Source organism: Equus asinus, chromosome 10, assembly GCF_041296235.1.
Source record: "Equus asinus isolate D_3611 breed Donkey chromosome 10, EquAss-T2T_v2, whole genome shotgun sequence".
NCBI lineage: Eukaryota > Metazoa > Chordata > Mammalia > Perissodactyla > Equidae > Equus > Equus asinus.
Window position 1 is genome coordinate 94,181,147 of NC_091799.1, and position 27,761 is coordinate 94,208,907.

The 27,761-nt window shown below is 37.0% G+C and overlaps 1 long non-coding RNA gene across 3 annotated transcripts in view; it reads right to left on the reverse strand.

Moving 5' to 3' along the window:
• LOC139046441 (uncharacterized) overlaps window positions 1-27,761 on the reverse strand; it is a 186,480-nt gene that overhangs the window by 119,995 nt on the left and 38,724 nt on the right. Inside the window, exon 1 of one of the 3 annotated variants that reach the window (XR_011506527.1) lies at window positions 11,769-11,859. The exons of the other annotated variants lie outside the window; for them this stretch is intronic. This is a non-coding gene — a long non-coding RNA (uncharacterized lncRNA). Of the gene's footprint in view, window positions 1-11,768; window positions 11,860-27,761 lie in introns of those variants that run through there. 3 annotated transcript variants of the gene reach the window in all.

Genomic DNA, 27,761 nt, shown 5'->3' on the forward strand with positions numbered 1-27,761 from the left:
TGGCCCAGGGTTCACTGGTTCGGATCCCATGTGTGGACCTACATAGTGCTCATCATGCCATGCTGTGGCAGTGTCCCACATACAAAATAGAGGAAGATTGGCACAGATGTTAGCTCAGGGCCAAACTTCTTCACCAAGGGAAAAAAAAAAGTAAAAAGATCACCTTACCTTGGAGTCTCTTACACCCATATATCCATTCTTAAGTATAAAGGTTATAAAGTACGTGAAAATCAATTAATATACTAGAAAGAATTTGACCATTAGAAGAGAAGAAGAAAATGCTTTATTAGGTTGTAAAATCTTCAAGCAAGCATGTTGTTCTATTTCAATCACTTCAACAATACTTTTGTGAAGCTTCATGCTGAAAGAAAAAGAAATGCCTTCAGCACAGAATATGCAAGTTCCTTGAGCTGGCAGAGTCTAGGCAACCTGGTGATTGACAGCTGAGAGAATCTTCATGATTGGCAGGAGACAGTCATGCCCTCAAGGGGATTGTTTGCATGATGATGCAAAAACTCATGCCAGCATCTCTCTCCTACTTCTTTTTCCAAAATCTTTTATTAGCAAACTTCTTTCACTGTTTTCCCTGAGCCATTAAACACATTATAGGCTTGTTTTCCCAGAAAGGAAAAAATAATATATGAGCAAAAACACAAGTTTCAACATCAGCACCTCAAAAACTGAACCACAATAACATGTTAGAAAGCCAGGTCAAATTCCCTGGGAGGATAAAGTTGAAAAAATTTCTTTTATTCCTTATGTCTGAAAAGGTGAAAAATACTCTAAATCTCCTCCATACCTTTTCTTCTCGTCTTTCTCCAGTCTTCCCTGAATGAGATGAATCTTAGACATGGTTGATGGTCAAGAGAAGAAAAATCTAAGCCATTCTTCTAATCCCAGTTCTTTTTCCAAATAAGAGTACAACATTTTGAATATGAGACATACTCACCTCCTCTATTCTCTATTTTATAAAATAAAAGTATTGGGAAAATATTTAGCATCTACACCAGACTTTAGCCACACTGGCCTTCTTTTTCTTCCTCAAATGTTCTAAAGTCATTCGTGTGTTTTCAACAGCTGAATTTTTGGGGTCAGGAATGCCCTTATCCAAAATCTTCATATGACAATCTTTAGTTACTGAGTAATTTCTTCTATTTCATGGAAAACTAAACCTATCCTTCCCTTTCTTCCAGACAAGGAAAGGTTATGTATCTTTGATTTTTAATTCAGCTCATTTCTAGACTTCTCTAAATATTTTATGTAGCTAAAGAGAACAGACATTCTAAAAGTTAAGTAGTCCATCACTAGATCTATTATAATTCTAAGCAGAGCTGATGAGACAAAACATGGAAGGGATGGAGGAAAAGATCTGAGCTAAGTGAACTAACACTGCTTGTAAAATAAAGCAAAATAGCATCTCTGAATGTCTGTCTTTCTCGTGCCAGGTACGAGGTTATATAATCCCTGATAACATTTGACCTTGAGAGATGGTGACGGAGGGAGAGGACAAGATCCTACAATCTGAAGGATAAAGACTGTGTAATGTATACTGATGAATAAATAGGGATGAGGATAAGACTTGGAGAGTTCATCCCCTCTGAACCACCTACAATAGTTGGAAGGCAAAATGCTACCACAAACCATCGTGCTGGTGTCCCCCAGTCCTTACTCTTGAATAAATAAATACTTTTGACTTTGGAAAATGTAAAGCAACAGCTTGGATCCTGGGGCTAGATCTGTGGGTAGTGAGGAGAATTTCCCAAAAGAAGGGTAAAGCTTCAATGATGGAAATTAGGAAAAGGAGAAACTCTCTCTCAAAGAGAGGCACAGAGATAAGACCATGATGAGCATTCCAGAACATTCTGAATATTAAAAAAATTTAAGTTCTAGAATGCTTTCTGGGCATTGATGAAATATTTGGTGTGCAGTTTAAAATATTTACGTTCTAGTTTAAATGTTTCTTTTGGCACCATTTGGTAAAGTCTGATACTGTCTAGAGCTTTCTGCAATAGAGGTCTAGAGAGTAAAACACCAGGAAATGAAGAGATGAGTGGCCCAACCCATATATACCTCTCAACTGGCTCTGAATGCAGGAAATGGCCAGAATTGAGGGTTCTTTGTCAAGCAGCTCCAGTTGGTGAACAGCAGTGGAGTGAGTGATGGTTTATGGTAGATGAGGGAATGGGGAAAGGGCAGATGATTGGGAGCAGCCACATGCCAGACACAATGAGGGCAGCTATGAGACAATCCCCTCTTCTTTTTCCAGCATAATAGATGGGGATGATCCTCAATTAGAGGGAAGAAAACGAACACGTGGACTACACATGCTGCCAGATCACGTGTTTCACACAATGTGAGATTTCCATTGAGCATCAGCAATACTGATATATGTATTGAAGTCTCATCATCTTGATATAATAGATGTGCAAATGGTGTTAGATTGTGTTGTGAAATGTACTAATTGCTGAAATATGTGCTAAAACTTGGTTTAAATCATTTTTAGGAAAAGGATTGATGTTAGCTCATTAATTTTATCAATGCGAAGCTAACAAAATCTCTTGGCTTTTCCACACAGTAGCAGTGCTGAATGGAGATTTAAAAATAATGAACAAAATGATTAATAGATAAGGTCATTGAACCAATTAATGAAAATACACATTTACAAAACAGATTTACAAGGAGGTAAATGTATTTTTCATAAAATGACTTGAGTGCTCATTAAGAGGCCAAGATCTTTAAAATATGAATAAATTCCTCCAAATCAAAGATATTCAACTTTTCTAAAACATCCTATTTTAAAAAGAGAAATGTTTCTGTAAATAGCAAAATTGCAGCTTTGCCAAAGACTGTTCATTTTGTGCCTGGAGCACTCAGGGATCATTTCCCTACTTCCAGGCACTCCTGCCATCAGGTGATCCCACACGCTGCCATTTGCTGAACTTCTTCAAACACTGCATCTATCCTGTTATTATTCCTGCCAACAAATTTTTTATATGGTCCTTCATTGCTTACTAGATCAAGGTCAAATTTCTCTTCCTGGTATTTATGTTCTACCACATTTTTCTAGTTATCTACTGCTGCATGACAAGTCATCTCCAAACTATGTGACTTCCATCTATGCTCATTTTTTTATTTCTCATGGTTTCTGGAGATTCGGAATCTGGGAGGTGGTTCTAACATGGAGTCTCCCATGAGATCACAATCAGAGGGAGGCTGGAGCAGGAACATGGGGACAGGAGCATCTGGGGTGAGTGAGGCATCACTCTGTCATTATGCAGTATCAGAGCTTCTCCACATCATCCTTTTATAGGTGCTTCTTGGGGCTTCCTCACAGCATGGCAGCCTGAGGACAGTCAGATTGCTTGCACGCCAGCCAAGGGCTCTCGTGTGATTGTTCTAGAGAAGTAGGCAGAAGCTGCACTGCCTTTTATAACCTAGGCTTGAAAGTAACATAGTGTCACTTTCATTGTACACTTGTGGTCCACCAGTCACTAAGGCAGGCCCCAAATCAGGGGGACGATAGAGACCTCACCACTTGAGGTGAAGAGTGTCAATGTCACAGTGTCTCTACAAGATTATGTGAAATGTCTGGTCATCTTGGGAAATGCTACACATACTCTGATTTCACCCCAATTATTCATCCTAAATGATGTTTTCATTTGGATTCTGTCTATATCCTTACTTCTTCCATACTTCACCAAATATACTCTTTGATATTTGTGGTTATTGTTCATAAAATAACCATTCTCTCATGGTGGGTGAAGTGCATGCCCCAGCTCTATTGATGTTGTGTTTGGCTGTGTGACTAACTTGGCTAATGGGAAATGAGCAGATGTGACACAAGCAGAGGCTTTGAATGTGATTACGTGGTTTGGCTGGATCCTAAACTATGGTGATCTGCTGTAAGAGTTTTTCCCAGTAGTAGATGCCCCTTTAATCTGGGCCCCAGAAGGAACAAACATGGAGCTGATCTAAACCAACCCACAGCCTGGAGCCAACATCAGCTGATAGCAGTTTGAATCACTATGACCCAGCTACTGAGTTTTTGGTGGTTTGCTATGTGGCATTATCTTGGCAGTAGTGGATAATACATAGCTCTTTGCTACAATTAGGCTGGTTTCTTCATTATATCTTCTAACTTCCCAGGTATAATCTGATCTTTCTTCATAGAATTACTGTGTCTATCTTGGAATGCTCTCCCCCATTCTCTTTTATTCACCCTCATATACTTTCAATTTTCAAGGCCCACAATATTTCCCCTCTAAGAATACAGGCCAGCTTACTAAGTGATGAGAGACTATGCAGAGAAAACTGAGGCCATTCTAGACCAACTGACAGCCAGTTTATCCCAAACGTGATGGAATACAACTGAGATCAGTAGCAACATCTACTCACTCACACCTAACTACAGAAACATAAAGTCAGCCTAGCCTACCATAGACTTATGAGCAATAATGTATGATTGTTGTTTGGAGTATTTTGTTACCCAGCAAAAACTAACTGATACATGTGTATTTATTAATACTGTTCAAATATATTGAGACACTAGCTCATATTAACTTCTGTGGGCTATGTTTGAATTCATGAAAACAAAATGCAGAAAACGTTAACCAAATAAAGATGTATAATGCTTGCATAGATTACAATAAAACTGTGCTAAATAAGAGACTATTATATTGGGAGCATTCTTTAAAAACTACTTAGTATCCCAATGAGAAAATTAGTGCTTTCCCTGTCTTTGCCCATGAACTTAACTGATTACATACTGAGGCCCTTTAGTCTAGGGCCCCAATCTCAGACTCACAACACTGACTATAGAAAACTTCTTTAGGATCACTTTCATCATTCCCTCTTCCCTAACATACTCCTCTCTCTAGCAATACTTTGACAAGATCATGCTATTTGAAACTTTGGCACATTTTGTCATGCTGTTTTCTTTGCCCAGAACTTGTTTCTACTTTTCTCTGCCTTTGTAATGCTTACCTGTCCTTAAATACTCAGGTCAACTTTCACCTTCCTCAGAAACACTTCTCTGCCTCAAATTTGCTTAAAGTTCTGATTCTTGCTCTCTCCACTCCACCCTGTAAATATTTCTACCAAAGTCTGACTTGAGGAGAAACAGTTGCATGTACTAGTCACTGACTGAGAGATAAATCACATCCTGTAGGCTAGCAAGCCAACTTGTAGAATAATTCTCTGTGTCTTCTGGAAAAGTCTTGAGTGTGAACACAGCAATCTAATGAGTCTGTGAGATCAAATGCAAAGCTGTGGATGAGAGAGGAACAGAGTAAAATTGGTTCAGTTATTTCAGTAACAGAACCACAAGGTCTGTAGACATGATTCAGAGTGTCTGAGTTACACCACAATGTCGTTGTGGATATTGAAGTTCTACATGCCATCATGGGAGCTTCCAGTTTCTGAAAATCGTCAGCTGTCCGTGAACTTTCCCAAGAAACAAATAATCAGGCAGTGAGTCTACCACCACAAGAGGTTGTTCTATCGGCCTTTAGGCCACCATTTTGGAACTGAGTCATAAGCGGGGTAACAATACTTCCTGACTTGCCCAAGAAAGTCCTAATTTAGCCTTTTTAACCCAGAAAAATTATTAATTGTATCCCTTTCATTCTCAAAAGTGCCCCAATTTAGACATTAAATTGTACTATCACCATGGTCGTATCTTTAATGCAAAATGGATCTTTCCGTATAACACTAGCAGTTATTTTAAATTCAACATTACCCAACACTTCAAATAATAATAGACAATAATTTTTTTACATTTTCACTTTTTCATTACTACTTTTACTGAATTCAAGTTATATACAATGATAGGTACTAATTTTAATTACACAGTGTATCAAATTTTGACAAATGCATTCATACATGTATACACCACTTTAAGCTACAGAACAATTCCGTTACCCTATAAAGATTCCCCATGTCCCCTTTCCAGTCTATTCCCTGCTTCTTCCAGGCAAGTACAGTTCTGACTTTGATTACCGCTATTTAGTTTGTCTGTGCTGCAAGTTTATAGAAGTAGAAATATATGATATGTACTCTTTTTCATTTTTTTGCTTCTTTTGCTCAAGGTTATGTTTTGGCATGCATACATGCTGTTGTGTATATCCATAGCTCATTCCTTTGAAGACTAAATAGCACTCCAGGTATGCATATAACATAATTTGTTAATTCCTTCACCTGAGGGCGAGTGTTTGAGTTGTATCCAGTTTGGGCTATTATAGGATAAAGCTGATATGAATATTATACTACACATCTTATTATGGCCAAAAGTTTTTATTTTTCTTGGCTAAGTACCCAGAAGTGAAATTGCTATGTCATAGAGTATACACATGAATAAATTTATTAAAACACTACCTAACTCTTTCAATTGGTTGTACCATTCTTTATTTCCAGCATCAGTGTATGAGCATCCCAACTGCTCCACATCTTCACCAACACTTGATACTTACAGTCTGTTTAATTTTAGCCATTACAGCAAGTGGAAGTAGTGATAATTATCTTTCAATATTAGTATAACTACAAACATTTTTCAAAAAATACAATCTACCATGAACACTGAAAAAAGAGATATTTTAATTAAGCCAACTAACCACAAAATAAAAAGAACTTATTTTGTCTTCTGATTTATCTTTATTTAAATACTTTAGAATATATTTTAAAAAGCATTATAGACTCACATTTTGAAAAAGAAAAGGAGAGATTGGCAGAACACACATACTTTGACTATTGTTTTCTTTAAGTAAGAAAATAATTGTCATATTGTGATTTTGGAGATTATTTTAATTTGTGGTTCTTATTAGCTGAGTGCATTTCAAAGAAGGTTTAGGGATTGTTATTCAAGGCCAAGATGGAAAATATGGCAATAATCTTAAAATCCTAAAGTTTGAAGTATTTTGTTACCAAGTCAGAAAAGTTATATTCTTTTCAGTTCAGTTAGCTCACTGTACAGTAATATGATTCATAAAACTATGTTCAGAGAAAATAAGGAATAGGAAAGTCTGAGGCCAAAACACATAATGCTAATTTTGTTAAATGGTTATGTGATCACAGAAGATCATACAAAACTTTACTCAAAAATGAATTATAGTAGTTACAGATAGCTGAATATCTGTCTCAGCCTGAAGGTATTCACTTTTTATTTTTAAACATCTGGTTATAGTTTGAAGGAATATTTTTAGGAAAGAATATTTTAAAAGCCTTAATACAGTGTTAGATGAGGAAGAATTATCTAAATTCAAGGTAGAATTCAGTGTTTGTACTAGCCACCCACATAGTCAAGGCAGCAAATGATACAAAGTTAATTTACCTGTAATCAGTTCAATATCTCAGTCTGCTCAGTGGAGCAACCCAAATTATAAAGTGAAAATCTACTATAGCTATGGCTGATTATTATCCAAAGTTGAGTCTCTATACTATAACTTTGGGGAAAGACATTCAATGACTAGCATCAATCATCAATCACCATATGAGCAGAAATCCATTACTTTGTCAGCCTAGGAGATTTGGATAAAATGATTTTGATGAATCTTAATGAATAATAACTTCCTTGTTAAGAAATCAATAAGAAACAAATTTGGTATCAAATAGAAAGATAAACTTAGCATTTACTTATCAAAGCTACTTTATAATCCACTCATCTTTCGAATTTATTGTGTAACTATTAACATAGTGCTAACCTTGTTTTACTATCTAAAATAGGTATTATTTACAAATCCATTACTAGAAAAAAATGTAACCGCATAAATATATGTAAAATTCTTTTTACTCTACTTTTATCAAAACAAAAGTTAGAATACATTAACTTGTGGGCAGCCACACAGAAGCAAATCTAAAGATTCACTGCACTTCAGTAGGCATTATATACCAACGAAATCCCTGAAGTTCAGATATGGCAAGAAACTAAAAGCACCCAGGCTTAAGAAAAAAGAAAAAATAGCCATAAGAATGTCTTAAACTACTTTGATAGCAAAAGACATAAAACTAATAAAATAAGAAAAGCATGCTTTGTAAACTCCCTTGGAATGTCAACTAAACTCGAAATCTGCTACTGCTGCTGGATGCAGCAAGTCATAGAAAAATCTGGTACTCTATGTGATTCCCACTTACCTCATGGCCTTTTCTTGGACTCCGGTGAGCCATGAGCTCTGTCTTGGAAGGACTGTGGCCCAGGTTCTCTTCGTCTGTGTGCATTTTATGTTTCTCTCCATAACCCAGCAATCTCAGCCTTTCCGTCAAGCTAGTGTCATACTTAGTTTGTTTCATTTAAGCCCAATATATACTGAAGTACTTATTTATTCGCTATAAAGTCAACCTCTGATTAGCTTTACTAGTATTTTTATTAGGAGTATTTTTCATAGTGGACTAGCGACACCTGCATATGATTTTAATGGTCTACTTTTGACCCTGTTTTTTGGCACAAGCTCCTTAATTTTAATACCAAGATTTTGCAGAACATGAGATTTGCCTTTTAGAAACACACATGCTGTGTTATAGCAAAAATATATCTACAAGACACACATATATAATTATTGGTTTGGTGCTTCCACCACCCCTAACGTAAGAGAGCACATGAAATCCAAGGATTTCTGTCCTTGTTCCAGTCCCGCCAAGTGTTCATACAAACACACACACACACACACACACACACACTGGTTATATTCACTCGATCAGTGAGGTGATGATTACGTAAAACCTCTGAATGTGATAAGGGATATTGAGAGAATTCAGTCATAAATTTAGGACCATGGTAGACGCTTTCCTAAGTATGGTAGGGCATACTCACAGGCCTCTGGGAGTTTGTATTCTCAACACAGACGCAAATACTATGCACAAAACTGCTCAAGGTATTTGTATAAGGCAGTGAGAATTTTTGTCAAAACAGATACCTCACATAGGAACTGTCATAAGAGTTGAGAGGAGGGAGGATTATTGTGGGTCCAAGTGCAAGGCCAAACCAAACTAAGTACAATCTAAAGTGACTGAAAAACTGGAGGAAACAAGAATATATCCCATCTTCCTGAGCATCAATTTTACTTAATGGTAATTTAAAACTTCCACCTTATCCTGTGAAATATGGTTATGTGTGAAAGTCCAGTTTCAAATATGCATGGATGATTTAGAAAAACTTTCAGTGGCAGGACCCTTCAGGCTCACCCCACCACTCTTTCCATCCCTCTATGTTATTTTTTATTAGAAAAGCGTTAGACAGAAAATGAAGAAGGTATTATTCTAAATGCCCATATATGCACCATCCATATTGAATATTTTGCCCTATCTGCTTTGTGACTTTAAAGGACCATTAAGGAGTTAATGCCTCCTTTGTATTCCTTTGTATGACATCAAACCCATACCTTTTTCTGCAGAGATGACTCATCTTGTTAAAGATGGCATGCATATGTTCTGACCATGTACTCATGACGTTAGCCATAGATAGCCACCCTTAAACAATATATAATATTGCTTTCAGTATTTTATAAATTCTCATACAAGAGTTCATTTTATATAACATTGTGTAGCTAGGTTTTTTCCCTATTCATTGTGCATTTTTAAAAATTATCTATGTTGATATATGGATCTCTAGATCACTCATTTTAATGACTATAAAACATTCCATTGTATGAATATACCAAGATAATTTTGTCTCTTTTGCCTTTGATATGCACTTTTTTCTATTGCAAGCAATGCTTCTAAGAATGTTTTGTATGTGTCTCCTTTCACACATGTGCAAAAGTACCTCCAATTAATTCCTAGAAGGGAAAATGCCAAATCTTGGGCATGCACAGCCTTAACTTCAATGGACGTTATCAAATTGCTGGGCATGGTGTTGATAGCAGCAGCAATAGCCACTTTCACCATTCACCAAATGTATCTGGTCTCTCTGCTCTCCAGGCATTTCTGCCCCTCTTAGGTTTAGGTGAGACCATGTGACTAGTCCTGGCCAATGAGTAGTGAACAGAAGAGATGTTACTTTCTGCTATTTGTAAGGGCATGAAGTTATTTCTCATTGTGTTTTAATTTCCCTTAATAGCATACAAAGAGGTCATGCATTTCTTCATTTGTTTATTGACCATCAAAGTTTATTGGCCATGAGGATTTCGGCTTCAACGAATTCATGTCATTGCTAATTTTTCTATTGCATTATATTTTCTTAATTATTTGTCATTCATTCTAGATTCTGGGTACATATCAATTAATATGGCATAAATTACCAGTGTCTTTACCAGGCCAAAACTTAGAAGAAGAAAAGAACAAAGAAATACAAGGCTATAATTCAAAACTTTTTTTTTTTTTTGCCCTGAGGATGTCTTTTTAATTATGAGAGAAAAGCCCTGAGACATAAATGAGCTCTGCTGGTGATGTAGGACCAAAGTGAAAACCTTAAAGTCCAGGATCTACCTGAGATTTAAAATGTTTGGGTGGGAATTCTAATTAATCTCCTTTCTTGATGCACAGATTCAAAAGATGAAATTTCAGAGTAAGTGTGAATTGCAATGAAACCAGCCCTCTCCCAAAGTTGCAATTTAGTTTTGAATCATCTGAGCAGTCAAGAATTCTCAAGCTTTGAACTTGGATTAAAGTGGCAAAGGGGGAAAGACGTGCTTTCATAGACAACTATGCATGGGCTAGAACAGGAGGTGGCAAACAACCTTCTGGCCAAATCCAGCCCACCAACAGCTTCTGTAAATAAAGGAAAATAGCCACATCCATTTGTTTGTATATTATCTGTGGTTACTTTACAGCAACGATATCTGCCTTGAGTACTTACAACACAGCTAGGTATGTCCCACAAAGCCTAAAATATTTACTACCTAGCTCTTTACAGAAAGTTTGCCCACCTCTGGCAGAGAGAACACCCTTCTGGGTTATCTTATTCTGATTCTTTGGGAGCTGTCTTACCACACTGCAAGTTGTAGATAATTAATAGAAATGTACACTAATTCTTGTCTATAGACAAGCAAAGTACTGATTCAGTCGATTTCTCTGCCCCACTGTCGATGAAGCTAGTTTTATCTCCAGTTGCACACCCATGTCAATACTCCAGATTTATAAATATGTTCTTTGCATTTCCTGTTGAGCTGATTTAACATCTTCCCAGTTTCCTAATTAATGAGTTAACTAAAATCCTTAACACATGTTCATCTTTATATTTATATAAAAGTCATGGTCTTAAATTTCTTTTGAAAATTTTCTCTAAATGTTCTCAGATTAAATTGTCGCTGATTGAGGTTGAGCTACACAACTGTGTAACAAAGTCAGAGAGCACACATTGACTTATTGATGAAATAGGTAGGAATTTTTTTTAACACATTTTGCTATGTTGATGACAATCTTGCACAGTTTCATAATGAACAGCCTTCAGCAGGACATAATGCATCAGATCCACTCAAATCTGATATGTTATGATATATGAAATATATGACTCCATACATGGACAGTTTTGCTCTTTGTGGTACAACCACATGTTTGTGTCCTAAAAACAACAGAATTCTGATAAAATGTATTTTAGATGATTTCCATCAAAAGGAAAAGTGGGTGAGTTTACAATTGTAATTGCTGCATTGTTTAGTCCATTTTTGAAGAAAACAAGTTTAGTGAGAACTAAATCCTGTACTTAAGTTTTATACATCTGATCATTAAACTTATTTTCCAATGATTTGCTTCTGACTGTACATTTTGTCTCTGTCTGCTTGGGCTGCCATAACAAAATATGGTACAATGAATGCTTTAAATAACAGACATTTATTTCTCACCGTTATGGAGGCTGAGAAGTTCAGATCGAGTTGCCAGCATGGTCGAGTTCTTGGTGAGGGCCCTCTTCCTGGCTTGCAGACAGCTTTCTTCTTGTTATAGCTTCACATAGTGGGAAGGAGAGAAAGAAAGCCCTGGTCTCTCTTCCTCTTGTTATAAGGGCACTAATCCTATCATCAGGGCCCCACCCTCATGAGTCTTAGAAACCTAATTATCTCCCCAAGGCCTGACCTCCAAATGGTATCGCATTGGGTGTTAGGGCTTCAAACTTTCAGTCCATAACTCATTTTAAAATGTGCTTCTCCTTTACAACCCAGGTATTTCCAGCACTGGAAAGGAAATGCTCTGTTGAAAAAGGTGACAATAATTGAACTACATGTGAAAGTGACCGTAAACCACTCAGATGTATCCCATGGAAAAGAAACCAACAGCATCCACATCTCTACCTCCCATTAGCTGTATCCCCGAAGCAGCCGAACCACCCACCTGAGGGGAAGGGTGACAGAGAGGACGCAGAATGGAGGAAACAGCAGTCTTAAGTAAATTGCAGTTAAAGTATTTTACTTTTTAATGCACTGCCAGGGCCTTTCATGAGGTACACAGTGAAATGTTCCCTGCTACACTCTCGGCTCATTCATTTTGTTTTTGCTAGCTTACGCCGTCTACACTGTTGAAATGTATTTAAATAATGATTGCTGGTTTAAAAAAGAGGATGTTTCAAACGTCATTACATCTTAATGTGAATATAGGACGAGGACTCACAAGAAATGACCAAGATTGGGATTTATTTGATCTCGTCTTACTCAATTACAAAATTTAAAGGAATGTTTTTAAATGATAAATCTTCATTTTGCAACAGCATAAAGTTTAGGCCCAAATAAAACACTCCATCTGTTTCCTGTACCCATCTGTTTCAAGTATCCAGGTTAAGGCTGAATCAAAGGGCTCTCAAGAGTAAAAACTGATCTGCTTCCTATACATAGGCCTAAATGTTTTTATGGGTTTTTTCTACGTACGTAGTTTCATGAGACTGTGTTGGTGGCACCCTATTGTCACAGAAATCGTTATGCTGCATCTAGGTCTCAAAGCTATGAAATGAGTACCGCATCATAAAGTTTCTACACCTGGGAGTGGGAATAGAATCTGTATTCCAGTCGATCTTTCTCTCATCACTAAAGCTGCATCATTACAATTGTTTATTTCTTACTGCAAAAGAGCATCTCAGTGTTTCCTATCTGGAATTACTCAATTGTCCAGTGATTCAAACGGATAGATGTCCCACTGTTTTGATGTTCACCCACTGAACTTATATAGCTTTTCCTCATAAAAGATTTATGTCTGCTCTTAAATATATAGGAATTAATGCTTCAAATGACCATGCTATATTTACTAGGAAACCTGCAAGCTCTGCTGAATGTCTGAGACTATTTTCAATCAACATATATTTATTAAATTAGAAAGAACACTCTGGCCAGTGTGAGTATTGATCTCCAAAATCAGTCTTGTGCAACCTATCTACAAAATATATGTGCTTTCAAGTATAAGTTATATCGTTATACACCATCAATATTAATAAGCTTAAGCCTATAAAATAAGATTAATCATATAAAATAGTCATATACTTCCAGGTAAAGTAATAGTATTTAATACACACATTTACATTAGCTTTTGCCCCAAACCCCAACAAATAGCATTGAAAATATAACAATTTTAAAAGCCTTAAAGCATAATTTTAAAAGCCACAAAGATAATTGGAGAGGAAATCACAGCAATGAAATGTTGGAAGATGAAAAGTACAAGGACAAGGGGAACATGACTTAGCAGAACTAAGAGAAATTAAATCTAAGATGGCAGTGTGAAAATTCACTAGAAAACATCCTGATTTATGCTTCGAAGTTCCGAAAAGTCTAAGAAGTTTGAGGCATCAGGAATTTATAGAAGTAAGGAAAAAACAGGAACTAAAACTAGAAGGTGGTTGAAAAATATTTTTTAAGGAACAGTAAGATTCCTAAAAGTTCCTTTCTCCATTCTGACAAAAGGTCAATAAATCGCAAAATAGTAAACTAAAAAGGCAAAAGTCAGTGCTTCTGAAGAGTGAAAAACGTGAATGATCTTTGTGAACCTTATAAATCTATATGGTCCTATGTATAAAATGAGTAAACACAAAACTTGTAAATGTAACATAACAAAAAATAGAAATGGAAGTTTTCATACTTCTTGGAGACCAGTGATGTAGAGTACAGTCTAGATGAAGGGAAATAAAAATAGCAGTAGCGAGCCCCTCTTCTAGGGGCAAGAATAAGCGCGTAGCTCTCACTAGGCTTTGGGTGCATTTTGCCCTCATCAGAGCGGAAGGGGACTTACGGATGATGTAACACCAGCTTTCATAGATGCGCTCGGGTCAATCAAGCAACAAAGTAGATGCCCAGGTAAGATCATGTCTCTCCTAACTGGGGTCAAGCGTTAGATGAAGTGTACATACTGCCTTCACCTTTCATTATCACAGGACAGGAGGGGGCCCAGGATCTCACCCCTCCATATCCCTGCCCATCCTCAGCTTCACCCCTACTGCTTGCCTTGAATCTACCTGGATGCATCTCAATAACTGTCCATTTCTCTTTGTGTCAGTTGCTCCAAATTCCCTAGCTGGCAGACCACTTTTCCTCTCCTGGGCTCTAAAGTTCCATCCAGAACTCTATACATCACCTGCACAGGACTCCCTCTTCCCATGTCTCCCCAGCTCCTAAAGCCCTTCCACTATGTCCTCTGGAGTCGGTGGTCCATTATCAACAGTATACCTGATATCCTTAATCTATTCTCTAAATGTTCTCTTTGCTTTATGCAAATCCTTGATTTTTGTTCTAAAGACATTGTTTCCTTTTCCACCCTCTAGAGTAGGAACTATTTTTTTCTCCCAAGGCTCGTTGCAACTCTCAGACCATTCTCTGCCCCTCCTCCCAAAAATTTCTCTGTTTTGATTCTAACATCATCTGATTTTACTGCCCACTGCCCCTATTGTTTTCTGTTTCTACTGACTCCCATTATTCCCCTTCACTCCTCAATGATTTTGCCTCCTGGATCCTTGTCACTCATTCCAGTATCAAATCTGTAAATGTAAGTGCAGATTTTCCTTCCAGCACTTTCTCTTCTTCATTTCTTGGCTTAATGATTTTACCTATCAACCTACGTCAACAACTCATTTTTACGGTTTTGGTGTAGATTTTGTCACTACAAAAAAAACTTCAGTCTCACCATAATCCCATTTTGGGCATCCCAATTCACTTATCACAGCTTTTTTTATATCTTTCCCTCCCTCCTTCCGCCATCCCACCACTATCTGTCCTTTGTCTCTGATAGAACCTCCAAATCTTTGATTCTGTCACTTGTTGCTGTCTCTCCTTCTGTTGATACTCCCATGCTCCCACCTAACCAGTTTATATTCCATGGTTAATCATTGTAATCATCCCACTCTAGCTACTCTCTCCTCCCTTTCTTTCCCTTTTCTCACTTTGATTTCTCACCTGGCAAAACGATAGTCCTGGATAGACACAACTTTACACCCATTTCCGGCAAGCACCCATGCAGCTGTGTACCTGAAGGAAAAAAGAAAACCACACTAACTAGTCTCCTTTTAAACTCACGAGCACAAACCTCAGTGAGTCTTTAATGCTACAGACAGTCACACTAGACACCTCTCATCAATATACCCTTTTCTCTCCTAGAATAATAGACAATTTTTCTCCTTTCTCTTTAAACCCATGTCATCTCCCTCAACCTCACTCTCAATTGATAACTGCATTAGTCTGCTGGGGTTGCCATAACAAAATACCATAGACTGGATGGCTTAAACAGCGGAAATTTATTTCACACAGTTCTGGAGGGTGGTACAAGATCAAGGTTCCAGCAAGGTAGGTTTCATTCTGAGGTCTCTTTTCATGGCTTGTGGGAGGTTGCCATCTTGCTGAGTGCTCACATGACCTCTTTATCCATGTATGGCGGGATAGAGAGAAATCTCTCTCTCTCCTCTTCTTATAAGGTCACTGTTCCTATCAGATTAGAACCCACCCTTATGACCTTATTTATTTATTGGCCTCATTAACCTTAATTAACTCCCAAAGGCGTCATCTCTAAACACTATCACATTGAAGGTTAGAACTTCAACATATGGATTTTGGGGGAACACAAACATTCAGTCCATAAAAATAACCTTGATTCCAACTTCAGTAAGGAAACAGAAACACTCGCAAACTTGTACCACCTCTTCCACCCATTGATCAACATCAAGACACTGCATTCTTCCTTCTAGTCTATTCCATAGATGAACTATCCATCCTCCTATCTAATACTGATTCCTACGCTTGCTCATTGAACCTGTATTCTCTTGTATACTCAGAGACATGGTATCAGATCAGCAATTCTGTGTTCTCAATCTTATGTAATCAATTGCTTTTCTTCTATATCAGTTAATTCCCATCAGCATACAAACACGCTGCATTGTTTCTCATTTTAAGTAAACCTGCTGTTGACCACACACCTCTGCCATTTACTACATTTCATCTCTCTTTTACACCAAACGTTTCTGTAAGTTTCTATATTTACTGTCTCCATGTCTTCTCTTCTTTTACTTTTGCCACCTCCAATAAGGTTTTCACCTACATCAGTTCACTGAAATTGCTCTCATAAAGGTTGTCAAGGTCCTCCACATGTCTAAATCCAAGTCAGTTTGTCCCCACTTACTTGACCCATATCTTACGAGACTATTAGCATCATTTGGCCCAGATGATCATTCCTTTCTCCTAGATAGACTTCCTTTACTTGGCTTCCAGGATACCAAAACTTTTTGGTTTTCTTCCTATATCATTGTTGGCTTGGGAAGGGTATCTTTTGCTTATTTGTCTTCCTCTCCCTAACCACTCTGTGTTGGATTTCTCCATGTATCTGTCTTTGACCCTCTTAATTTCTCCTCGTAGCCATAAAATCTTGTGGATTAAAATGCCATCCATATGCTAAGTTTCCAGAATTTGTAGCTCCAGTCCAGATCTCTTTCCTGAACTCCAGAAATATATCCAACTGTTGATTTGACATCTTCATTTGCATGTCCTATAGGAAGCTCATACTGAACATGTGCTAAATTGTAATCTAGGTACTCCCAGTCCTACTTAATGGCAATCCAATTTTCCATTTTCTCAAGCCAAAAACACTTGGTGCCATCTTGACTCCTTCCCTTCTCTCACATCCCACATTCAATCTAAAAGAAAATTCTGTGGACTTAATGATCAAAATATATCCGTAATTCCCACCATGTCCACTGCTTCCCTTCTGCACTTTGCAATCATTCTTTCTTGTCTGGATTACTGCCATAGATTCCTAGCATGTCTCCCTGCTTTTGCCTTGCCAGCCATTCATATTCTATTCTCTATCTATTCAGAAGCCACAGGGATTTCTAAGAAACCAAAGTCAGATCATGTCATTGTTCTAGTCAAAACTCATCAATGGTTCCTCACATCTTGGGACATAAAAACATAGTCCTTACAAAATCACCTCTAAGGTCCTTTTAGCTTTTTGGCCTCATCTCTCCCCTGGTACATTTTTAGTCACTCACAATCATCTCTGTCCATCAAAAACAACAGGCATGCTTTAGACTTAGGTCATTGGCTCTATCTGTACCCACTGCCTGGACCACTCTTCTCTTAATATTCACTTACTTAACTCCTTCAACTACTTCAAACCCTTCCTCAGTATCATCTGCTAAGGAGACCCTTCCTGACCATGTTATATAATTTTGCATCCTGAAAATCTCTTCTTCATAGAACTCACAATCCTTTATCTTGCTCTATTTTTTCTTTATCCATTAACATTTATCCACTCTTAACATACCAAATAATTTACTTATGTGTGCCTATTAAACATTTTACTTACTTGGTCACCTTGTCATTTAGTGTCTCTTTCCTTCTGCTAATGTGTATTTTCTACAAGGCAAGGATTTTATGTCTTGTTCAACAATGTCCCCAAATGCCTGTAACAATGACTGATGCACAGTAGACACACAAAAAATTTTGGAAGGGAGAAATTAATGTTCCAACTGTGTAAACTAATAAAATTAAAAACTCATATGGATGATTGAATAAACCTAACTGGGTATTTCAACAGATTAGAGGTGTAGGGATGTGTATGTTTAATACAGGAGAGATGGGGTAAGAGAGCTCCCCATTTACAGAGCAACTATGAAATGAAAGGGACTCTGCGAGGCAGGTGGGAACATGGATAAAAACTGCAATTTTAAATTCTCAAATCTTGTCCAGATATCCAGTTGCCATGCAAGCTCAGCCAACTGAGCCATGAAGCCAAAAAAATTTAGCTTGGAAATTGAATCTAAAATTCTCTTGAAATGGCATAATTGATTCCCTAGTGATTAATCATTTTTAACTTTTAAGGTTTTAAAATTAAGTATCAAATGACAGAGTTAGCCACACCCTTAGTAGTTATATTTCTGTGTTAGAGGGTAATCTTCACATATTTTAAGTTTTAAGTTTATGTAATTTTTAAAAGAATTTTGCCTATTGCAGTAGCAGATTAGTTTGTAATTTCACTTTAAGATGTCTAAATGAGTAATTGTTTTAGACTCATAATTTTAATTTGAAATTCCACTAGATTTACCAAAAAAAATAGATCTTAAAAAAAAAACAAGACTCATCCATCCAAGGCTTAATTTTAACTTATTAGATTTCCAAGAATTATTTTATTTTGGGAATTTTATTTTTATTTTGGTTGAGGAAATTGATGTCTTTAAAATGAGAATCAAATACATTAAAATCATACATTATTTTTAAATATTAAAATATATTGAATTATTTTGTAAAATTGCTTTTAATGTGATCATTAAAATGTATTAGATTTATCAGGAGAATAGTGAGATATATAGTTGAACTTGAAAGCTTAATGATGAATCAGAGCTTTAGAGCTTCTTACTTGAAATTTAATAAATAGATTATTAATTTAAAAAACAAAGTAGCTCTGAACTAATCTTTTCTATGTGCGAAAACATTCAGATTTTATTAAAAAGCTCACACTGACTTAAGTGAGTTAAACTAAAAGTTATTGAAGTAATGTTATTTTGAAATAAGTAAGGAAGAGAAATAGTGAAGATGAGGAACTGATATTAGGTGAAGAAAGTGAATCCTAGAAGTGAAGAAGGCGCCAACATTATTTCTGCCACATGTACTCAGCCCAACAATTTCGGCTATAAGCTGCAATGGACAGTTGCCTGGCACACCGTCGGCAGTCCACCTCAAGTGCCTGCCACATCTCTCCACTTTGCTGCCCGGGAATTTTTGCAATCATAACAGCTCACTATGAAACTCAAAAAATTTACAAATTATAATACTTCCAGGGGCAACCCTCAATTTACTAGAGGATGTGAATCAGTAAATAAATGTCCCCCCAATGTCTTGTGCATCCCTGGGATAGGTCCTCAGAGGCTCCAGTATACATGGTGGTAACCAGCTCAACAAAGCATTCTTTACTGGCATTTCCTTCTACCCTATCTTACTTTCTCATGCTTCCTGGGATCACCTCCCAAATAAACCACCTGTACCAAAGTCCTGTCTCAGTCTCTGCTTGGGGGAAAAGGCAAAGCTGGTATCAAAATACTCTCAAGAAGACTGCCACTTCCAACAGAGCTGGAGTAGCAGTAACTGGATTTACACACTACTTGACACAACCAAAAACTGAACAAGAGACAAGGACTTTTAAAATATAAAACATCAGACAATAAACGATGGTGAGCCCTAACACATGAGAAATAAATATAGTGAGCTCTACAATTGCCCTAGGTTACTGCCTGAAGAGAGTTTTCAGACCACAGCATGGAGAATCACAAACTGAGAACCAGAGATGTCTGCAGAACATCCCTCTTGAGTCTGCAGCAGAGTACTGATCAGCACATGTAATTGAAGAAATGACCCATGAAGCAGGAAAGAAGCACTAAGAAATATAGCACTAAGAAATATAGGAGTAAACAATCCTCAGAGTTCACAAAAGGGAATAGATCCCATTCCCAGCAACCAACGTGGACAAGCTCATACTTCACAAGACACTGAGTAGAGCATACGTTAGCGAGGAAAATTAGCGATAGACTAAATGCTGCTCTGGTCTAGCTAGCCTAACAAAGCTTAAAAACAAAACCTGAAATGCTCCACTGTTTCCAAATAAGTTAAACACTTCCTAGAACAAAGCTCAGGAATATTGATGGGACTACAGAATACCCTGCAGTCAACATGGAAAAGTGAAGTGACATCCAATCACAGATAGCCATACATGCAAGGGCAGATAATAAGGGCCATCGTGAGGAGGAAAATAAACCAATTGAAATGGGCACAGATAGCACATACTTGATAGAGTTAGACAAAAACATTAAGGGAGTTCCTATGACTGTGTTCCATATGTTTTAAAAGATGCAAGAAAGATTAAACACGTTAAGTTGAGACATGGAAAATGTGGAAGAAAAAACCCAGAACTTCTAAAGTAAAAACCACGGGGTCTGAAATTTAAAAATATATTAAATATATTTAATATATTTAAATGTATATATAGATATGAAATGGAATTTACAGTGGATTAGATATTGCCAAAGAAAGGATTAGTGTACATCAAAATACAGCAATAGATACTATCCAAAATTAAACAGAGAAACAAAGAGATTGAAAACAAAAACAGACACTAGCAAGCTGCTGTCTAGTAGATGTGTAACTGAGGTCCTCAAAAGAGAGGAGTAAAGAGAAAGATATAGAGATGTAAATTAGCACATAAAAGAATACTAATATCATTAGTCATTCATGAATGCAAATTAAAGCCACAATGAGCTCCTGCTACACACCAGTTTGAATGGCTAAAATTAAAATGACTGACTCTACCAACCACTGGGAAGGATAAGGAGAAACGGGAAATCTTGAACACTGATGTTGGGAATGTGAAATGGTACAATCACTTTGGAAAACATTTTTGACTTCTTATAAAGTTCAACATGTCTATACGACCTGGTCATACCACTCTTACATATTTACCTAAGAACAAAAGTATATGCCCATAAGAAGACCTACACCTGAATGTTTGTGGCAACTTTATTAATCACTGCCAAAAACTGAAACAAGTCAAATGAATGTCCATCTTCAGGTGAATGTATTAACAAATTGTGGTATAATCCATACAACGGAATCCGTTTCGGTAATAAAATGGAATAAATTATTGATACATGCAACATGGACCAATCTCAAAATAATTGTGCTAAATGAAAGAACCCCCCAACCACCACCACACACAAAAAAATGTACCTACTGCATGATTCCATATATATAGTCTATAAAATTCCAACTAATATATATAGTGACATAAAAATATCAGTGATTGCCTGGGGATGAAGGGATGGGGAAGCAGGGAGAGGTGGGAAAAAGTACCAAGGGGCAGGAGGACACTTTCAGTAGTGATAGATACGTGCATTATCTTGATTGTGGTAATGATTTAACAGGTGTATACATATGTCAAAATTTTATCAAATTGTACACTTTAAATGAAATATAAATAGTTTATTATATGTCAATAATACCTCAATTATATCTTTAACTGATAAGGGATTGATATCCAGAATATAGACAGAACTCCTACAACTCAACAACAATAAAAACAACTTGACTTAAAAATGGGGAAAGTTCTTTGGATAAATATCCAGCAGTAGAATAGCTGGATCATAAGGTAGCTATATTCTTAACTTTCTGAGGATATTCCATACTGCTTTCCATAGTGGCTGCACCAGTTTGCACTCCCACCAGCAGTGTGCGAGGGTTCCCTTCTCTCCACATCCTCTCCAACACTTGTTTCCTGTCTTGTTAATTATAGCTATTCTGACCAGAGTAAGTTGATATCTCACTGAAGTTTTGATTTGCATTTCCCTGATAGCTAATGATGTTGAATATCTTTTCATATGCCTGTTGTCCATCCGTATAACTTCTTTGAAGAAATCTCCCTTCAGATCTTTTGCCCATTTTTTAATTGGGTTTTGGGGGTTTTTTTGTTGTTGAGATGTATGAGTTATTTGTATCTTTTAGATATTAACCCCCTATCTGATATATGGTTTGTAAATATCTTCTCCCAATTGTTAGGTTGTCTTTTCATTTTGTTGATGGTTTCCTTTGCCGTGCAGCAGCTTTTTAGTTTGATGTAGTCCCATTTATTCATTTTTTCTTTTGTTTCCCTTGCCCAGTCAGACATCGTACTTGAAAATATGCTGTTAAGACTGATGTTAAAGAATGTACTGCCTAGGTTTTCTTCTAGGAGTTTCATGGTTTTGGGTCTTACATTCAAGTCTTTAATCCATTTTGAGTTGATTTTTGTGCATGGTGTAAGATAGTGATCTACTTTCATTCTTTTGCATGTGGCTGTCCCAGTTTTCCCAACACCATGTATTGAAGAGACTCTCTTTTCTCCAATGTATACTCTTGGCTCCCTTGTTGAATATCAGCTGTCCAATAATTTTGTGTGGGTTTATTTCTGGGCTCTCAATTGTGTTCCATTCATCTGTGTGTCTGTTTTTGCACCAGTACGATGTTGTTTTGGTTACTATGGCTTTGTAGTATATTTTGAAATCAGGGAGAGTGATACCTCCAGCTTTGTTCTTTTTTCTCAGGAGTCCTTTGGTTATTCAGGGTCTTTTGTTGTTCCATATAAATTTTAGGATTCTTTGTTGTATTTCTGTGAAAAACGTTGTTGGAACTTCAACAGGGATTGCATTGAATCTATAGATTGCTTTAGGAAGAATGGACATTTTAAATATGTTAATTCTTCCAATCCAAGAGCATGGGATATCTTTCCATTTCTTTGTGTCTTCTTCAATTTCTTTCAACAATGTTTTATAGTTTTTGGTCTACAGATCTTTCACCTCTTTGGTTAAGTTTATTCCTACGTATTTTATTCTTTTTGTTGCAATTGTAAATGAGATGGTATTTATCCAAAGAACTTGAAAACACTAATGCATAAAGATACGTGCACCCCTATGTACATTGCAGCATTATTCACAATAGCCAAGACTTGGAAGCAACATAGATGCCCATCAAGGGATGAATGGATAAAGAAGATGTGGTATATATAAACAATGGAATACTACTCAGCCATAAGATATGATGAAATCTGGCCATTTGTGACAACATGGATGGACCTTGAGGGTATTAGCTGAGTGAAATAAGTCAGAGGGAGAAAGTCAAATACCATATGATTTCACTCATAGGTAGAAGATAAAAATGGCAAACAAACACAAAGCAACAGAGATTGAATTGGTGGTTATCATAGGGGAAGCGGGGGGGGGGGGCGGGGGGGGCGGCCAAAAGGGGTGATCACGCTCACATGTGAGGGGATGGACTATAATTAGTTTTTGGATGGTGAACATGATGTAATCTACACAGAATTTGAAATATATTGCGATGTACATCTGAAAGCTATATAATGTTATAATCCAATGTTACTGCAATAAAAAAATTAAATTAAAAAAAATTGGGAAAGGACTTGAATAGACATCTCTCCAAAGAAGGTATACTAATGGCCAACAAGCACATAAAAAAGATATTCAACATCACTAATCATTAGGAAAATGAGAATCAAATCTACTAGATACCACTTCGCACTCATTAGGATAGCTGTTATGAAAAAGAAGAAAGAAAGAAAATGTGTTTGCGAGGATATGGATAAATTGGAACCCTTGTGCATTGCAGGTAGGAATTTAAAATACTGCAGCATCATTGTTACTCAAAAAATAAAATATAGAATTACCATAAGATCTAGCAATTCCACATCTGGGTATATACCCAAAAGAATTGAAATCAGAGACTTGAACAAATATTTTTACACTCATGTTCATGGCAGCATTATTCACAATAGCTAACAGGTGGAAGCAATCCAAGTGTCCATTGACGACTGAATGGATAAACAAAATGTGGTTCATGCATACAGTGGAATATTATTCAGCCTTAAAAAGGAAAGAAATTCTGACATCCTACAACATGGATGAACCTTAAAGATATTCTGATAACAAAGTGAACCAGTTAAAAAAGGAAAAGTACTACATGAATCCACTTATATGAGGTACCAAGAGTAGTCAAATTCACAGAGAAAGTAAGTAGAGTAGTGGTTCCCAGGGGCTGGTGGGGGTCTTGTTTAATGGGTATGGAGTTTCGGTTTTTCAAGATGAAAAGAATTCTGGAGACAGGTATTGGTGATGGTTGCACAGCAATGTGAATGTATTTAATGCCACTGAGATATACATTTTAAAATGGTTACAATAGTAAATGTTGTGTTATGTATATTTTACCACAATAAAACAAAGGCTGCTTAAAAATAAGGAAGAAAAGCACCATTAGGACTGTTGTTGAACGGTCATCCATGTTGCTGTTGATATCATTAAGAATAAGAGAAAGTAAAAGGTGATCTGCTGAATCTTCACTGAATGAAGGATGTAAGCCAGAGCTCAGAAGATGACTGCATCAGAGTGGGGTACCAAATTCTGTAGTGTGTTCTCTTGTAACTGCGTGCATTCCAGGAGCAGAGTAGTGGCCACTCACAGCCCAGAAGCAGGGCTGGGGAGAAATGTAAAACAAACTTTTCTATATTTTTCTTTTCTCTACTAATCTCAAAGTTTCCTTGGTCTTCAGCTGTAGGAAATGCTGACATAAATGGGAAGCAAGGGTAAGATTTATCTTGGGTCTGTTAGTATCTAGGTTACCATACACTAGCCAGCTGGATAGTGCACATCAATATAGTTTCCTAGTCAACCTCATTCATTTTGGTCTCTCCACTCTGAGTGTTTTCCACATCCTTTCTCTGGGGCCTCTATGATGATAGATCTAGTCATGAATTAAAATCTGGGTATGGAGTCACCTTTCATTTGTGCTCTTCTAACAGACTTTTCCTATCTTATTCTGCAAATTTCTTTACAGTAAAAACTTTGAAGCTAGTTAATTTGGAGTCTATCAAAAGTGTCTATTTTTCAAAGTCATCATGCTTATTCTTACCTTCTTTGAAAGTTTTATTCCTCCCTAAGGCAGCTGTTTTTGAACAATCTAACACCCAACAGAATTCAATCTATTTGGCCCCCTTAGTGCATCTTATCTTTCCTCAGAGCCACAACCCCTCAAAATTCCCCAGGTTTGTCTCCTATTAGCATGGAACATTCTTTTCTCATAATAACATTTATGTCATCTTGGAAATTACCAATAAATGCCTGAACTTTCCTCTAATGATTTTCTTGATGTCTCTTCCTATATCCATCAGCTGTATGGTTGTTCAGCCACTAGAATGAGATTCCTCAATGGATGCCATCTTTGCCTCCTTACCTGCAGCTTTTGGGGGAGTATTTTTAATAATTGTTTTCATAACCAATTACTAACGTTTACTGAGCACTCTGCTAGGCCCTATCCTAAGCACTTTGCATATATTAAGTCCATTAATCCTTTCAACAACTCCCATAAAGTAAGTACAATTAGCCCTATTTTCTGGAATAGAATATCAAGAGATAGAGAAGATGAACTAAAAGGGATTCAAACCCAGGGAGTCTGGTTCCAGAGCCCACACAAGGGTCGATTCTTATAATCCCTTTGAAATCATGGTCCTAATAACCAATAGCCCCTCATATATCTTCTCCGCTCTCCTCCCCAGAACTCCTTCTTTAGATCCTTGTTTTAAAGCAGTTAGGATGAAAGACACGTTCTTTCTTTTTCCCAGTGGTCTCCAAGGAATATCTTTTCTTCCTTTAGGTCCTGGTAATCCTGCCGTTGTTCTCTGACACTTTTAAAGGTAATTTTTTTTTTTTAGTTTTATGTTTATTTGAAACACCTTATAATCTTTCTTTCTTTTGACAGTTGCCCTCCCACTATTGTTCTGACAATATAATTCTTAAAGGAAAAGAAGTCTGGTCATGATATTTCTTCAGTGATTCAAGGGAGAGGGCACTCTAAATTTATAATTATTTCTTTCGGGATTTCTCACTCTTTCCATCCAGGTGGTTACCTCTGCATTTCCAAGACCTCTACATTTTAATATAGAATTAAAATGACACAGGCCCAATAATAAGGATTGGTCATGGCTCAGATTCCTCCTATTTATCTATAGCTTCTAGCTCTGTCTCTCCTGATTTTCCTAACTCACTTTTATTTTTCCTTTAGCAACTGTACCTTCCCTCCACCAAAGTCATACATGGTCTCCTTTAATCTTGATTTCTGGCAAACATCACTCTCACAAGGCGGTTTTGAGGAATAGGCTTTTATTTAAAATTCAAGAAGTAACACCAAGGGTGTTACATACAAGCTTAGATGAACCTAAAACATAAAATTGAGTTTTACATATCTCTTTCTTTAAAAACCTCTCAACCATCCCCACTACAGGGAATTTCTCGCTTCTAGAACCCCTACCCCAGCCCCTCTCTCTCTTTACACCTTTATTTCCCCTCACTCGTTCCCTCTCTCTATAGCTGCCAGAGTGAGCTCAAGTTTCTTCTCAGTTTATTAAGCAAAGCAATACACAATTTCTTTATGTGGTTTATTAATAAATAACTATAGAGATTTTTGCTGAAATTAATAGTGATATTTTTTTACATATTTAAGTTACAAATTAATGATTACATGCGGGGGGGGGAGATTTTTTTGCTCAGATAAGCTTGAAAAGTGCATAAAGTTGCAAAGCTTTCTGTCTTACAAAATGTCTTCTAGCCTTGGATGCATCATTATGGGCTGTGTGTTGGGCAAGGAGATCTTGCAGCAACAGTACCACTCAGGACACAATTGGGAAATTCTCTTCCGACGTTTCTGCACCTAGAAGTTTCTGCCAAGTGGTCACTGTGTTCAGATCTTCAGGAATTCTATGGCAATGCCTAATACATGGTGGGCCCTCAATCAACTTTGGATTAATCTGAAAAAGATATAATGAATAAATAAATAAATGACTGGAGGAAGAATCTGAGTTTCCTGTAGCCCACTTCTGTTTGAGATTCTGTTTGTTCTGTGTGAGAATTATGATTTTATGTATGAGAATTATGATTATCATCCAGTGAGATACCTGGGCCATTTTTCTGTAGTTTGAAAAACAGATGGACTTAAAAATATTTTACTGCAGCAGTGGAAGCATCATACTTCCAATTGGCAGTTACTTAACCCTCCACTTAGGGCAAATCAAAGTTGGAATAGAAGATATTTAGTCATGGAAGGGAAAGAATGTAGGATATTTGAGTATGGAAGGGAAAGTAGTAACTTCCACAAACTGAGACATAGAGAACAAAACGAGCCATTGCCCACACACTCTGCCTCTCAGGTCCACTGTGGGATTGGGGCTCTGGGAATGTTAGTGTAAATACAGGATCCTCAAGCCCACAAGGAAGTCTCTTCTGGTCACAAAGCTATTTGGTAGCATCTACCCACAATCACCAGGCTACTGACTGACGTATTTGTCACAAAAGCATGAAATCATTTCCAGCTCTGCTTGTTTTCTGCTCACTAGAGAAATTTATATGAAACCAATTATTAATGTTACTATAATCAGATAATATGAGGACTTACACTTGGTTGCATTAACATTTGCTAGCAATGTGGCTAGGTCTCAGCTCGTTACAAACTCTATATCAGAGAGGAAAAAAATAATCAAAGTTTTGGCATCATCTTTTCTATTCCAAACCACAATAAAAACTCACTATGACACCCATCTTTTAAGCCAACTGTATATAACAAAATATTTGTTTTGTGAAAGAAATGAGACTATGGCAGGCCTTGAGGACATCACGCTTATTTAAGTATTTGTTGTGGTTATAAACTGTGTGTGATCAAACTATTAAAGCCTGAAAAGAATGCACACAACTTCAAGTCCTGCCTCTTCCTTTGACAGAAGACCAATGAAACCCAGAGGAGAGGATAATAGACCCAGGGCCAATGCTGAAGACTCCTAAGTCTCAGCTAACTTCATCCAGTATG